This window comes from Mustela nivalis (assembly GCF_964662115.1).
Source record: "Mustela nivalis genome assembly, chromosome: 3".
NCBI lineage: Eukaryota > Metazoa > Chordata > Mammalia > Carnivora > Mustelidae > Mustela > Mustela nivalis.
Window position 1 is genome coordinate 104649854 of NC_139022.1, and position 14818 is coordinate 104664671.

A 14818-nucleotide genomic window follows, 5' to 3' on the forward strand; every position below is an offset into this window, starting at 1 on the left:
AAATCATATAATGCCTGTAGGTCATTTAGCACAATGTCTAAAATGATATCCCAAGGAAAAGCAGAATGGTTTAGGTCATCAGTTTAGTACCACTGACCCTAATCCACCACTCCCTAGGGATAGGCTTCCCTCCCCTCCTAAAGATCCCTGGGGGGGGTCCTGGTTGGTGGGGAACTAGGACAACATACTGGGAAGCTGGAGTAGGGAGCTAACTGGTTCCATATTTATATAAAATATTTTCTAGCTTCACATCCCAGGACTCCCTAGAAATAAGTGCAAACCCAGATTGGCTTCCTTTCCTCCTGTCCACAGCTCTCCACCAACTGACAGCTTTATCTCCTAACTTGACTCTTAAAAAAAAAATTTTTTTTTAATTTAATTTATTGGAGTGCCTGGGTATCTCAGTTACGTGTCTGTCTTCGGCTCAGGTCGTAATCCCAGGGTCCTCGGATCGAGCCCCGCATCAGGCTCCTTGCTCAGTGGGAAGTCTTCTCCCTCTCCCTCTGCCTGCTGCTCCCCCTACTTGTGCTCTCTCTCTCTCTCTCTCATGGTCTCTCTCTCTGTGTCAAATAAATAAATAAAATCTTTAAAAAATTAAAAAGATTTAATTTATTTGAGAGAGAGAGAGAGTGTGTGTGTGTGTGTGTGTGTGTGCACGCGCATGCACACACAAGCAGGGGGAGGGATGGAGAGAGAAGGAGAAGCAGACTCTGGGCTGAACAGAAAGCCTGACACAGGGCTCAATCCCAAGACCCTGGGATCATGACCTGAACCAAAGGCAGGTGCTTAACTGACTGAGGCACCCAAGTGCCCCCTTGACTCCTAAAATCTGACACTAAATAGGTGCATCTATATTTTGACAATATAGTTAAAAATGGAGCATCTGAGCTCCCCCTGCTTGTGCTTACTCTCTCTGTCAAATACAAAAATAAAATCTTAAAAAAAAATGGATGCCTTTTGACCTAGCAAATCCACACCTAGAAATGTACCTTGAAATAACTAAGGGACCTTGCAAGGATTTTGTTAGAAAGATGGTCCTCTTGTGTTACTTATAACCAGAAACAAGCTCTGTGTCTAATGATAGGTGATGGACTACACACACACACACACACACACATCTATCTCTAACACAACAAACACTCTATAGCCATTACAAATTGTGCAGCAGAAGGTTTTAGTGATTAGAGCAAATGTTCAGAATATGTTTTGTTTAACTTTTCATATTTTTGAGGAAAATGATAAAATTCATACAAAATATTTCTTTTTGTTGCTTATCTGTGGCTTCTAAGTTATTTGCAAACAAGCATATATTTATCCTTTAATGAGAAAAGAAAAAGCCCACATTTGGCAAAACTTGGGTAGAGATGGTAGTTGATAGACTGGCTTTATATTTAGCCCCTGGATGGATTCCTGGCTCCCTGTGGCCCACTGAACTCCAGAATAAGAAGCCCTAGCAGATCTAAAAGTTTGGATCTAAAGAAAAGCAGTAGCAACAAAGAAGACCCAAGCACTTCTGTGGTCTCTTTTTGGATACACTTTGGCATCAGCAGGTGTGTATTTAGTGATCTGGAGAGCTGGGGACACCACCAGTCAAGGCCAAGGAGGGCACTTCTCTTTTTTTTTATTCGAACAATTGATGCTTTCTCATTCTCATACAAATGGACCTCCAAGACAAGTCCTCAAGATGCTGCCTTCCATCCAGTGGGTCCTTTGGTGTCCACTGGCGCCCAAAGGTCTGAGCTACCTCCTCCAGAGGTGCAGCCCTCCCATCTTTCTCCCACTGTTGTCCCCCTCCAGTGTCCTCTGTTCAGGTGATGAACCCAGGCTATCTTTGAGGGGGAGGAGAGGATGCTCATTTCTACCCAGGGGTGCTGTGAATGATGACTACAGAGATTAACTGGGGGTAGTTCATATTGGTTGAGGAGTCTACAGAAGACTTAGAGGATAAGCTGGACACTAGACTTCTGTATCTTCAACAGCTTCTTGAGTAGTATTTTTTGAATATTCCCTGCATGTCATGTTTAGCACTAAGCCCTTTCACAGTATCATCTGATGCCATTTGAGGCCTCTAAGCACTGCACAGCATCGCCGGTCCCTAGTTCACATAATCCTCTCATCCTACTTGTCACATCTTGTGACAAGTCATCAGAGATGACTGACTCACAAGAATCCCAAGAGGTCAAGAAGGACATTGTTCTATATGTCCCATCTATTGAGCATTGCCCAGCCCAATGTCTAGGACACATATTCATAAGTACTGGGGAAACTCAGACATCTGGGAAGGGGTTTAATACTCCATGCCCCTCACTTCTGTGAGATTGGCCCAGTTCAGTGGAGGCTTGGGATGACGTGATTGGTGGGTGAGTGCTGAAGGACATTGGGCATGAGTATGGGAGTACCAGGTTATATAAGGAGTCTGCTGGGGTCCATATTACCCTCAGAGGCTGTCGATTCAGACCTCCATCAGCTCACATGGTCCCAGATCTGGTTGGTCTCCTCACATATGCTTGCCTCTGGTTTTCAGGGGACCAATGCCAATGAACAAGTGACTCAGTGCCATCCATTCCCACATCCAGAAAAGTTGCTCAGATAAGTGTGCAGCAATAGCCTCTAAGAACCTATAAACCGGTCTGTCTAGAGACCTGACCTGGTTCCTGTGCTGGGGTGGGGGTGGGGGTGCGGGTGGTCAGGGGAGCTTCTCAGAGCCTGGCCACCTGTTGAGCTAAAGGGTGAGGGAAACGCTTTTTATTTGCTCTTCCCTCTCTGATCCTCTTCTCTTTTAATATCCCAACCCAATCAACTCCCCAGCTATTTCTGTCCCTTTAAGCACAGAGTGCTCAAACATATTCATAACTGTTGACATATTGTTCCTTAGTCTTTCCATTTTGTTTCTGATAACGCCAATTCTGGGCATCTTCAAACTTTAGAATCATTGGTGGTGGTGGGGGGGGTGACAGGTTTCTCTTCTCAGAAGTGAGGAGAGAAAACGGGAAAAGGTAGTCAGGTCAAGGCTCAGAGAAGTCTGTGATAAAACCAATGAAGGATGTGGGGAGGAAGAGATGGGAAATGACAGGAAATGAGATTGAAAGGTCCTTGCAGGCTAAGCTAAAGGTTTGGACTGGATCCTGAGGGCAGTCAGAACCCATGGAAAAGTCTGGGGCAGTGACTATATTCCAACAACACAAAGACAAACGTTCAAATAGCTGATATGTATTGACCACTTGCTTTATAATGAAAAACACGATTCATGCAGACCTCCCAACAATCTTATGGGTGGTATTACCAATTCCATCTAATCTAAAGGGAAACTGGAGCAGGAGAAGATTATTTTCTCAAGGTCAGAGCTAGGGTTTGATTCTGGAGTCTATTCCTCTTCTTAGCAGGCAGATCTGAGAGAGGGCAGAGTTCAGGGAAGGGCTCTGGAGAGGGCAGAAAAGCGAACCAGACTCCACGATTGCCAGGATGTGGGTGTGAGGACGACAGCGCTCTCCAGACTAGTGCCCACGTTTCGGAACCGCGCACGTTTCACAACCGCGGACTCACTAAGGCAAAAGCGCGGAGGCGGGGGGCCAGAGGCGGCCAGGCAGTGGCGCTGGCTCGGAGGCTAACCGCTTCGCCTGGACAAGGCAGGACCCGTCGCCCAAGCGGAACCGGAGCCGGAGCCGGGGCCGGAGCCCGCCCGAGCCGGAGCCGGAGCCGGAGCCGGAGCCGGAGCCGGAGCCGGAGCCGGAGCCGGAGCCGGAGCCGGAGCCGGAGCGATCCCTGGCAGGCTAGATGGGTCTTCCCTGACCTCGTCGAGAGCCTAGCCGGGCCGGCGGGGCCGAGAAGTGCCGGGAACAGTGCCATCTAGCGGACGCGCGGGCCTTGGCACCCGAGCCCCATGAGGTCACCGCCCCGAGGTATGCCGGGAATGGCAGAAGCTGGCGCGAGGGGACCGAAGGAACAGAGGATGGGTTTGGAACCAGCCGCAGTCTGGGCCTGTCTGACCTCTCTCCAACTGTGGACTCAGTGCGCTCCCGAGTGTGGGGCCTTCTGACTCGGGTCCCCCACGTGCCGTACCTTCCCCTATCCTGTGCATTCTCAGGCAGCAGGCATGGCCACAGCGGTCTGTTCCTTTCTGATTCCTCAGATTCCACATGGGATCCCTTCCTTCCTTCCTCATACTCCTCCAACTTCCCCTACCAGAATCTGGGTTCTCCCACACATTCTCCTGCCTCTGGCTGCTTTCCTTCTCTTATCTCCATCACCGGGTCCTGTGGATGCCCCAGTCCCACCTCCTCTCCCAAAGCTGGCTTCTTTGTCCACACCGCCTCCCTCGTTCTTGATTCAGGCCAACATCCACTCCAGGCTGGAAGGCCACATCAGCCAGCAGTACAGTGCTCTTCAACCCATTTTCCACATTGCAGAGGGGTCTTCCTAAAGATTCTGGTGTTCCCAGGATGAACTCTCTTCAGTTGCTTTCCTGTTCCTTTGATTTAAAGATCAAACTCGGTCTGACCTACCAGGCTTTCAAAGTATGGCCCCTGTAAACTCCAGCCCATCTTTCCTAATGCCTTTCTCACATGTTGAGTCAGAGTCCCACCTGTATCAAAATCACTAGTGGGGCTTGTTAACTGTGCTGATTTGGGGTCCCTACCTCAGGCCCTGGAAGTGGCACCCATGCTTGACAGGTCTCTTGTGGTTTACACTCACTTCTTTCAGCTCTTGAAAAATCCCAGGGCTTTTTCCCTCTGGCCTACACACAGGCTCCCCCTGCCTAGAGACTACACCTTGCCTACTTCCGTTGGATTGAGTTTAAAGACCACCTCTCTCCTGCCCTCTGCAAGTCCTGGGCTTTCTCTGAAAACAGTACTAATTAAATGGAGTTTTGTCTGTCCCCTCCTTTGTCCCTACAACCACAATGTTAGCTCCCATGACAAGGTGCCTGGCACAGAGGAGGGGCTCAATAAATACTTGTTCACCATTGAGTGAGTGAATGTCTATGGATATTCCAAGCTGAGGGCAACTGTAGGACCTGGCATGATGGCATGAGAAAGTAGAGCAACCCAGAATACATGAGCCCTGAGGATGGAGGAGGGGGAATGATTGGGCAGCTGTGGGCCCTTCCGGTTCCCCTCATACTACTACCCACAAGGGTCTGCGTCAGAGGCACACTGCTGCCAAGGAAGCCAAGGAGAACCTGTGTCTATATATCAGTTTACTTCTCTGTGGCCTCAAGGACCTATCCCTCCTCCTCTGCTGGGATTTTGAGTCCCCCTTCCCCATCTAGGTCAACTGAGGAATGGCATCTTTGTACTCCTGGCAGCACCCTGTCTCTCTGTTTTTTGGCCTATCAGAGAGATTCCAAGCCCATATGAATGATTCATTACAGCCTCAAGGAATGGAAAGCCAGAGAGTCAGCCTAAGACAGCAGGGCCACCCCCTGTCCAACCTGTAGGGAAGGCTCTAAGGGAAACCAGTCAGCAGGTGCCCTCTAGAGTCAACACAGACCACTGCTGTGTCCTGAGTCTTCTCTAGTTACAGAGTCAGGGTAACTGTTGTCCCCAGGTCCCTGGTTGGCTCAGCCAGTTAGGCATCTGCCTTTGGCTCAGGTTGGGTCCTGGAATCGAGCCCTGCATTGGGCTCCCTGCTTAGTGGGGAGTCTGCTTCTCCCCTGCCCCACGCTTGTTCTCTCTCTCTTCCAAAAATAAATAAAATCTTAAGAAAAACCCCCAAAACCTTATGCTGCTGCCCTCAAAGATGTCTCCATCTAGATGGGGGTTGTGGGAAAGACTTGAACCGGGTCTACAGTATTACTATGGTAATAGTTGCTAGGATTCTTTTTTTTTTTTTTTTTTAAGAGAGAGAGCAAGCACAAGAGAGAGCAAGCGAGGGTGGAGGAGGGGCAGGAGGAGAGAGAGAATCCCAAGCAAGCGCCATATCCAGCACCGAGCCTGACTCAGGGCTCCATCCCATGACCCTGAGATTGTGATCTGAGCCAAAACCAAGAGTTGGACCCTCAACCAACTGAGCCACCCAGGCACCCCTGATTTTTTTTTTTTTTAAGATTTTACTTATTTAATTATTTGAGAGAGAGGAGAGCCTGTATGAGTTGGGGGAGGGGCAGACAGAGAGCGTCAAGCAGATTCCCTGCTAAGCGAGGAGCCCAACACAGGGCTTGATCCCACAGCCCTGAGATCAAGAGCGGCAATCAAGAGTCAGAAGCTTAACCAACTGAGCCACGGGCCTACTCCACTGATTCTTACTGAATGCTCACCACACACCGAACCCCACTCTAAGCATTTGGCATGCAGCCTGTCTCACACTTTCAATAATCCCTTGCAGATTAGGAAAATCAGGCTCTGGGAGGCAAACCCTGTCCATACAGTTGAAGCTTTGGGTATAAAGCAGACTGGTTGAGAGGTGGACTCTGAGAGAGTGGGTAGGGAATACCCATTCAGTTTGGGGTAGAGATAGTGCCCCAGCTCTTCAGCTGGAAGGGCCTAGGTGCATGCTGGGGAAGTCTCCCATGGCTTGTGAACCCTGTCGGCCTTGTTCCTCTAGGCTCTACACCAACGGCTCCTTTCCTTTCTGTTTCTATCTTAGGTGGTCAAATTCTATGATTTGACCTAAAGAACTGAAGCTGGGGTTCCCGGCCCTGCTACAATCTGGTTGTGGGGCCTTAGGCGGGTTCCTGCCCTCTCCATGCCTCTAAGTCCTCTTTTTGAAAGGAGCCTTACCCAGGCATGTCTAACCAAGCCCATAGCTCTAGAGCACAGTTAAGCTAAGATGCCGGAACAGCTTTTGGTTAACTTTAGCCTTTTCTCAAAATAGCCCTTTCCTCCCTTCACACATGCCCCTAGGACATAGGACAGAGGAGGGAGGAAGGAGAGAGAGGAGAGGCCCTTTTGTCTGTATATACCTGAGTGCATGAATTCTCCAGCCGTCTCCTGCAGGTTTGGTTGGTCCTCTTGATTAAGTCTCCAGGCCCACAGAGGCCGTATATCTTCCTCCTCTTCCTCTTTACTTACTGTCTGTATTCATTCATTCATTCATTCATTCATTCATTCATTCATTCATTCCTCAAAGGTGAGGGCCTCCTGCGTAGTAAGCATTGTAGTATGCCCTGGGATTTAGCCATGAATCAGATGGACCAGTTGATGATAGGGCTGCTTCACTCCTAGTCCAAATGGCCACCAGGTGTCACCAGTGCCAACCATAAGACCTCTTGCGGGTAGGAGAAGAGATGGGTTGGGAAGAGGAAGTGTGGGTGGGTGAACTTGACCAGCTGTGCTTAGTCTGAATCACAAGCAAGTTCCTCAAATGGGAAAAACAAATTTACCTCCTTGCCCTTCCCCCACCAAAAAGACACCTTCATGACTTCCTCAAAAGCCCAGCTTGCCCGGGATCTTGGAAACTCAGAGATTCAGCAGGCCACCCCTCAGAGAGCCTACCAGGCTTCTTGGAAACTCCTTTGGTGATTACAGCTCACTACCTCTTTGGCAGCCTATATTATTAGAAGATTCTTCCTGGTTTAGAAACAAAATCTGATACTCATTTTGATTTTTCTTAGTTCTGCCTTCTGTGGTTACAAAGAGAAAGTCTCTTCTCCCTCATACAGCCCTTCCGACATTTGGAGAGATTGCTCAGGTCTATACAGAGCATTTACTCTGTGTCAGACCTTGGGGCCACAGTAGAGAACAAGCAAGGTTGATGCTGCCCTCCATGGCTTATAGTCTGTCCAAGAAACCAGCAACCAGCCAGCAGTAACAAGGAAGCATGCACAAGGCCAAACAGGAAAGATTTGGACTGACATAGAGCAGAAGGCAAGGCCCCAACCCAGCATGAGGTCTGGGGAGACTTCCTGGAGAGATCTCCCTGTGATCAGGTGAGCAGCTACAGGGTTATTCAAACGCCAAAGTTTTAAAGAAAAATTAAGGGAGGTGCCTGCTTGCTTCAGTTGTTTGGGTGTCTGACTCTTGATTTAGGTTCAGGTGGTGATCTGGTGGTTATGAGATTGAGACCCATGTCTGGCTCCATGCTCAGCAGGGAGTCTGCGATTCTCTCTCTTTGCCCCTCTCCTGGCTCATGTGCTCTCTCTCTCTCAAATGGACAAATACATCCTTTTATTCTTTAATTTTTTTTAAAGATTTTATTTATTTATTTGAGAGAGAGGCACAGAGAGAGCACAAATAGGGGTAGCAGCAGAGGGAGAAGCAGAAGCAGACTCCCTGCTGAGCAAGGAGCCCAATGTGAAGCTCGGTCCCAGGACTCCGGAATCATGACCTGAGCCAAAGGCGGTTGCCCAACCAACTGAGCCACCCAGGCACCCCTAAATAAAGCTTTTTATAAAATAAGGAAAAATTGGGAGAGTTTTGCTCATGCCCTGAGCTTAGTCTGCTCACCAGGAAATGCAACATCATGGGGTAGCAGGGGGGAGGGTTGGGGACAGCACAGGGGACAGGAAGAGCCATCTAGGCAGTGAGAGAGAGCATGAAGTGTCTGGGACACTGACAAGGTCCAGTCTATTTGGAGTGCACAGCTGAAAAAAGAGCTGAAAAAAGGGGCCCTCAAAAGAAGGAAGAGACAACTTCTGGGCCTTCAACAGCTTCTAGACATCAGTGTCTAATGCCCAGATCCGGTCTGATGTGGGGTGTGGGGGAACCACAATGTCACATTCCATGATGCAGATCTATCTTCCCATGAATACAGCCCAGGAAGGTAGTGGCCTTTTTTGTTTGTTTGTTTGTTTGTTTGTTTTAAAGATTTTATTTATTTATTTATTTGATAGACAGAGATCATATGTAGGTAGAGAGGCAGGCAGAGAAAGAAGGAGGCGAAACAGGCTCTCCAATGAGCAGAGAGCCAGATGCAGGGCTCAATCCCAGGTGCCTGGGATCATGACTGGAGCCAAAAGGCAGAGGCTTTAACCCACTGAGCCACCCAGGTGCCCCAGGTAGCAGGCTTTTGATGGCAAGTCAAAATACATCTGAGGTCTGCTAAAGCCCTTAAAGAAGCTTCAAGAAAACTGCTAAGAAATAGAGCATCCCCATCAAAGGATCCATAGCTGAATTAATGAACCTCAGACTGAGCTGTTTTTCCATTGTTCTCTGGCTCATTTCTTCCTCGGTTTTGATTCCTCTCACAATATGTGTTTATTTTAATAAACATTTCTAAATGCAATAAACAAAATGGAAATCCAAAATTACTTGGTATTATTCTATCTATTGCTGTGTAACAAATTACCCGAAAACTTAGTAGCTTCAAACAACAAACACGGATTATCTCACAGTTTCTCAGATCCAGGAATTTGGGGGTTGCTTAGTTAGATGGTTATGGCTCTGAATTTCTCATGAGATTGCAATCAAGCTGTCAGTCAGATCTGCCATGATTTGAAGGCTTGACCAGGGCTGGCGGTTTCACTTCCAAGGCTGCTAATTTGTATGCCTGGCAAGACGTGACTGGTGGTTGGTAGGAGGCCTTGAAGCTCACAACTCGGACCTCTCGGTGGCTGCGTGAGTGTCTTGTGAGCCTGGCAGCTGACTGTCCCCGGAACTAGTGATCCAGTTAGTCCTATGCTTGAGAGGGGATTAGTCTCCACCTTTTGAAGGGAGGAGTATCGGAGGTTTGTGGATCCGTTAATTTATTTTATTTTCTTTTATTTAAATCCAATTAATTAACATACAGTGTGTTAGTAGTTTCAGAGGCATAGTTCAATGATTCATCAGTTGCATGTAACACCCAGTGCTCATTCCATTACGTGTCCTAACGCCCATCACCCAGTTACCCATCCTCCTACCTTCCTTCCTCCCAGCAACCCTCAGGTCATCTTATTTTACTTTTTCCTCCCTTCCCCTATGATCCTCTGCTTTGTTTCTTAAATTCTACATATAAGTGAAATCAGATGCTAATTGTCTTTCTCTGATTGACTTATTTTGCTTAGCATAATACCCTCTAGTTTCAACCACGTCATTGCAAATGGCAAGATTCCATTTTCTGATGGCTGCATAGTATTCCATCGTATATATATACCACATCATCTTTACCCATTCATCTGTCGATGGACATCTGGGCTCTTTCGATAATTTGACTATTGTGGACCTTGCTGCTGTAACATTGGGGTGCAGGTGCCCCTTCAGATCACTACATTTGTATCTTTAGGATATATAAATACCCAAGTAGTATGATTGCTGGGTTGTAGGGTAGCTCTATTTTTAACTTTTTTTTTTTAAGATTTTATTTATTTATTTGACAGATCACAAGTAGGCAGAGAGGCAGGCAGAGAGAGAGAGAGGAGGAAGCAGGCTCCCTGCTGAGCAAGGGGCCCGATGTGGGGCTCGATCCCAGGACCCCAGGATCATGACCTGAGCTGAAGGCAGAGGCCTTAACCCACTGAGCCATCCAGGCATTCCTATTTTTAACTTTTTGAGGAAACTCCATACCATTTTCCAGAGTGGCTATACCAGCCTGCATTCCCACCAGCAATATAAGAGGGTTTACGGATATGTTTTTAGCTTCCAGTTACCCCAAATCTCCTTCCAAAACAACCATTATGAACACTTTGTTGTATTTACAACCAGAATTTTTCCCACTCAAAGATATACATCTACTTTCAAAAATAAAAATGGGATCATAATATAAATACTGTGGCTTACCGCTATTTTATTTAATGTTAGAATAGGTAATAATGTGCACAAAATAAAACTTAAAAGGTACAAAAACACAAAACAATTTGCAGCTGCAAGTGAGTCTCCCTCTCTCCCTGGCTCCCACCCACTCAGTTGCCCTCCCTGATGCTCACCAACTTCTTGCATGTTTATTACAAATATTACAAATATATAAGCAGAGCTACCCTTTGGTTTCCACACTCACTGTTCTGCAGTGTGCTCTTTCCCCTCACTATACTATCTCTCAGATATTTCCATTTCAGTATATAGGGTGCTGCCTCAATTCTTGAAGGAGCTATGGAATATTTCCTTGAATGTTTACTTAATATGAACTATTTTATAACGAGTTCTGTAACTGCATTTTTTTTAAAAGATTTTATTTATTTATTTGCCAGAGACAGAGGGAGAGAGAGCGAGCGAGCACAGGCAGACAAAGAGGCAGGCAGAGGCAGAGGGAGAAGCAGGCTCCCCGCCGAGCAAGGGGCCCGATGTGGGGCTCGATCCCAGGACCCCAGGATCATGACCTGAGCTGAAGGCAGAGGCCTTAACCCACTGAGCCATCCAGGCATTCCTATTTTTAACTTTTTGAGGAAACTCCATACCATTTTCCAGAGTGGCTATACCAGCCTGCATTCCCACCAGCAATATAAGAGGGTTTACGGATATGTTTTTAGCTTCCAGTTACCCCAAATCTCCTTCCAAAACAACCATTATGAACACTTTGTTGTATTTACAACCAGAATTTTTCCCACTCAAAGATATACATCTACTTTCAAAAATAAAAATGGGATCATAATATAAATACTGTGGCTTACCGCTATTTTATTTAATGTTAGAATAGGTAATAATGTGCACAAAATAAAACTTAAAAGGTACAAAAACACAAAACAATTTGCAGCTGCAAGTGAGTCTCCCTCTCTCCCTGGCTCCCACCCACTCAGTTGCCCTCCCTGATGCTCACCAACTTCTTGCATGTTTATTACAAATATTACAAATATATAAGCAGAGCTACCCTTTGGTTTCCACACTCACTGTTCTGCAGTGTGCTCTTTCCCCTCACTATACTATCTCTCAGATATTTCCATTTCAGTATATAGGGTGCTGCCTCAATTCTTGAAGGAGCTATGGAATATTTCCTTGAATGTTTACTTAATATGAACTATTTTATAACGAGTTCTGTAACTGCATTTTTTTTAAAAGATTTTATTTATTTATTTGCCAGAGACAGAGGGAGAGAGAGCGAGCGAGCACAGGCAGACAAAGAGGCAGGCAGAGGCAGAGGGAGAAGCAGGCTCCCCGCCGAGCAAGGGGCCCGATGTGGGGCTCGATCCCAGGACCCCAGGATCATGACCTGAGCTGAAGGCAGAGGCCTTAACCCACTGAGCCATCCAGGCATTCCTATTTTTAACTTTTTGAGGAAACTCCATACCATTTTCCAGAGTGGCTATACCAGCCTGCATTCCCACCAGCAATATAAGAGGGTTTACGGATATGTTTTTAGCTTCCAGTTACCCCAAATCTCCTTCCAAAACAACCATTATGAACACTTTGTTGTATTTACAACCAGAATTTTTCCCACTCAAAGATATACATCTACTTTCAAAAATAAAAATGGGATCATAATATAAATACTGTGGCTTACCGCTATTTTATTTAATGTTAGAATAGGTAATAATGTGCACAAAATAAAACTTAAAAGGTACAAAAACACAAAACAATTTGCAGCTGCAAGTGAGTCTCCCTCTCTCCCTGGCTCCCACCCACTCAGTTGCCCTCCCTGATGCTCACCAACTTCTTGCATGTTTATTACAAATATTACAAATATATAAGCAGAGCTACCCTTTGGTTTCCACACTCACTGTTCTGCAGTGTGCTCTTTCCCCTCACTATACTATCTCTCAGATATTTCCATTTCAGTATATAGGGTGCTGCCTCAATTCTTGAAGGAGCTATGGAATATTTCCTTGAATGTTTACTTAATATGAACTATTTTATAACGAGTTCTGTAACTGCATTTTTTTTAAAAGATTTTATTTATTTATTTGCCAGAGACAGAGGGAGAGAGAGCGAGCGAGCACAGGCAGACAAAGAGGCAGGCAGAGGCAGAGGGAGAAGCAGGCTCCCCGCCGAGCAAGGGGCCCGATGTGGGGCTCGATCCCAGGACCCCAGGATCATGACCTGAGCTGAAGGCAGAGGCCTTAACCCACTGAGCCATCCAGGCATTCCTATTTTTAACTTTTTGAGGAAACTCCATACCATTTTCCAGAGTGGCTATACCAGCCTGCATTCCCACCAGCAATATAAGAGGGTTTACGGATATGTTTTTAGCTTCCAGTTACCCCAAATCTCCTTCCAAAACAACCATTATGAACACTTTGTTGTATTTACAACCAGAATTTTTCCCACTCAAAGATATACATCTACTTTCAAAAATAAAAATGGGATCATAATATAAATACTGTGGCTTACCGCTATTTTATTTAATGTTAGAATAGGTAATAATGTGCACAAAATAAAACTTAAAAGGTACAAAAACACAAAACAATTTGCAGCTGCAAGTGAGTCTCCCTCTCTCCCTGGCTCCCACCCACTCAGTTGCCCTCCCTGATGCTCACCAACTTCTTGCATGTTTATTACAAATATTACAAATATATAAGCAGAGCTACCCTTTGGTTTCCACACTCACTGTTCTGCAGTGTGCTCTTTCCCCTCACTATACTATCTCTCAGATATTTCCATTTCAGTATATAGGGTGCTGCCTCAATTCTTGAAGGAGCTATGGAATATTTCCTTGAATGTTTACTTAATATGAACTATTTTATAACGAGTTCTGTAACTGCATTTTTTTTAAAAGATTTTATTTATTTATTTGCCAGAGACAGAGGGAGAGAGAGCGAGCGAGCACAGGCAGACAAAGAGGCAGGCAGAGGCAGAGGGAGAAGCAGGCTCCCCGCCGAGCAAGGGGCCCGATGTGGGACTCGATCCCAGGACCCCGGGATCATGACCTGAGCTGAAGGCAGCTGCTTAACCAACTGAGCCACCCAGGTGTCCCTGCAACTGCATTTTAAAAAATATTTTTTAATATGTTTATTTGAAAGAAGGAACACAAGCAGGGGGAGTAGGAGAGGGAGAAGCAGGCTTCCCGCCAAGCAGGGAGACTGACCCGAGGTTCAATCCCCGGACCCTGGGATCATGACCTGAGCTGAAGGCAGATTCTTTTTTTTTTTTTTTAAGATTTTATTTATTTATTTGACAGAGAGAGATCACAAGTAGACGGAGAGAGAGGCAAGCAGAGAGAGAGAGAGAGGGAAGCAGGCTCCCTGCTGAGCAGAGAGCCCAATGCGGGACTCGATCCCAGGACCCTGAGATCATGACCTAAGCTGAAGGCAGTGGCTTAACCCACTGAGCCACCCAAGTGCCCTGAAGGCAGATTCTTAACCACCTGAGCCACCCAGGCATCCCAGTTCTATAACTTCAAAATATGCTCTCAGTGTCCTTCAACATCAGAAAGTGTAGGGCTGCATCATTTGTTGCAGCTTCCCACCCTGCTGCTCTGTGGACATACCCTCATTATTTGAACTGATTCTGTGGTGTTGAAAATTTGGGTTGTTTCCTATTTTCTCATTTTTCTCTATTTTGCTTCTAAAGCAAAGAGCATATATGTAGTGAGTGAGTCCTTTGGTACTACTCATCAGAAGCTTGAAAACTGCACATAATCTTTGACCCAGTAACCCCACTTCTGAGACTCGTTCCTAATAATCAGAAAAGTGAGTGTGCAAAGATGCACCTCCTTACGTTTACTGCAAAATTTTTTTTCTTAAAGATTTTATTTATTTATTTGACACAGAGAGAGAGATCACAAGTAAGCAGAGAGGCAGGCAGAGATAGAGGGGAAAGCCGGCTCCCTGCTGAGCAAAGAGCCTGATTCAGGGCTCGATCCTAGGACCCCAGGATCATGACCTGAGCTGAAGGCAGAGGCTTAACCCACTGAGCCACCCAGGTGCTCCTGCAAAGTTTCTTATAGAGAAAAATTTAAAAGAATCTAAATCCCCAATAATAGGTGACTGCTTCAATCATGCTTCATAATTCTCTATTATAGAATATTGGGCATATAACAAAAATTATGATGATTGGGGCATCTGGGTGGCTCAGTGGGTTAAGGCATCTGTCTT